The sequence below is a fragment of the Frankliniella occidentalis genome, unplaced genomic scaffold, assembly GCF_000697945.3.
Source record: "Frankliniella occidentalis isolate FOCC.00 unplaced genomic scaffold, Focc_3.1 Scaffold138, whole genome shotgun sequence".
Taxonomy (NCBI): Eukaryota; Metazoa; Arthropoda; class Insecta; order Thysanoptera; family Thripidae; genus Frankliniella; species Frankliniella occidentalis.
Window position 1 is genome coordinate 345,957 of NW_026267265.1, and position 2,015 is coordinate 347,971.

Here is a 2,015-nt window from a genome sequence, read left to right on the forward strand (position 1 = left end):
CCCCGGTAACCTTTGTCACAAAGCGAGAGCGAGGCGAGCAGGTCCGGCAATCCTTTACCGGAGAGAGGATGGGGTGGGACGGTAGGGGACGTCCACGTCCACCTCAAGCAGGTGCTCGGCGTGCGGCGGGGCGGGTAGGGGGTAGGGGCCGTCCGTCAAGCGGGAGAGCGGAGAGCGGGGGCGAGGGCCGAGGGCGGAGCGGAGGGTGAGAGCTCCCCAAGCCCTGCAGCCCAATGGAATAAGAAAGGGTCGATTGGTAGCGCCCCCAAGAGAGAGGAGGAGGAGGGAGGGGATAGATACAGTTGGGGGAGAAGGGAGAGAAGGGGGAGTAGTATGGGAGAGCGGCCAGCAGGCCCCCCCGCTGCCGCCTTGCTGACCTTTCGCAAAGCTGATTTGAAATGGGAATGTAGTTTAAAGTTCAGCCGCCGAGTCCCTGCCCTCCCGCAGCAGCACGCTAGCCGGGCCGGCGCGACGCTTAGCCTTCTGAAACATTAAACAAATCCCTGCTGCCCTACTTGCCTCGCCTTCCTGCCAGGCCGGCAGAGAGACAGCGACGTTGGTATGGGGCGAGAAGGAGAGAAGGGGGGAGGGGGTGAGTGAAGCTTTGGGTCGCGCTGGGCTGTACTGGTGCTGGTCCCGGTTCCTGTTGGTGTTGGAGGAGGAGCGCGTCCTGCCATTGACTCATGCAATGAGAAACACAACAGTAAACTGAGGTGGCAGAGCGCTCGCAAGTTGGAGGATGGGGGTGAGAGACATGGAGATAGAGGGGGAGGGGAGGGTACAGCCAGGGTGTCCAAGTCATCACGACCACCGCCTGGCCGTCTGTTCTCGCCTGCTCGCCCCCGCGTGGCGGGCCGGGCCGTCAGAGAGATTCCCTGGCTGGCGTCACGGCATACCCGGCCACGGCACAAGCACAACAGCTCAGCGCGTTCCGGGGCAGAGAAGCCCGGGCGGCACTACCCGCCAGCTGCTGCTGCTGCTGCTGCCGCCGCCGCTGCTGCTGCTCGGAGCAGAGGGACGGGGGAGGGGGAGTCGAGGGCGGGGATGAATCCACCGCAATCAGCAGCACCAGCAGCAACAGCGCGGAGACTGTCCGGCCAAACAGGCGGCCAAATAGGCGGCCAGATTAGTGGAAAGTTTGTTTGGGCGCCGATAGATTCGACGCCTCGCCCGAGCAGACCGAGCGGGGACCGCAGCGCAGCAGAGGACGGCAAACCTTGGTCGTGGGGTTGAGTTGCGGCGGACGACGGGGCAAGCACGGGGGGAGGACGGGGGAGGTGGTTGGTCAAAGAGGGAGACTGTCGAACAAATGACAGGTCTTTCGAGCAATCAGTGTGTAACAAGCGACGCCTTTACACACTCTTTCGTATTTTGTCTATGTTCTTTGTGTTGTTAAAGCGCCACTGCGCCACTCCAGAATGCGCAGTGCGCGGCCAACCCTGTGCGTGCGCGAAGTGCGGAAGGGCGTGAAGGAAGAGGGCGCGGCTTTCCCTTTGGCAAATTTTGAATTGGGTCGCAAAAGAAGAGACTCTCGCCGGCCGGGGGAGAGGCGACTACAAGAGAGTGCTTGGCCTGCTGCCGGTCCAACTCATAACAATGGAGAGAGCCCCCCCCCCTCTCCCCACCACCACGTCCGTATCGGGAAGCTAGTAAAGGTTTCCCCTTCCCGAGAGCCGACGGCTGTAAGAGGGTGGGAGTGGTGGATGGAGAGAGGCAGAGGAAGAGAGAGAGAGAGAGAGAGAGAGAGAGGGCGGGAGGGAGCTGGGGTCCGATCCCGAGCCGCCGAGGCGGCAGTCCTACCCCGTCGGGTCTCGCCGGCCCGCCCACGGGACGGAAACCGGCGAGTTGCACGATAACTTGGAGGTGCGGGGTGAGGCGACGGTGCTGTGTGCACGCACACACACACAAGTTTGGGGGGACACCTTAAACTTGATCCATATAATACAGTTACGGTTGGGCTGTGCGCTGTGCTCGGCCAGGCCTGCTCGGCCAGACTCTGGAGGCAGTGGGTACCG

At 62.8% G+C, this 2,015-nt stretch overlaps 1 protein-coding gene across 1 annotated transcript in view; it reads right to left on the reverse strand.

The window, feature by feature from the left end:
* LOC113214646 (apoptosis-stimulating of p53 protein 1) overlaps positions 1-2,015 on the reverse strand; it is a gene marked incomplete at its 5' end in the record, with an annotated part of 16,988 nt that overhangs the window by 9,657 nt on the left and 5,316 nt on the right.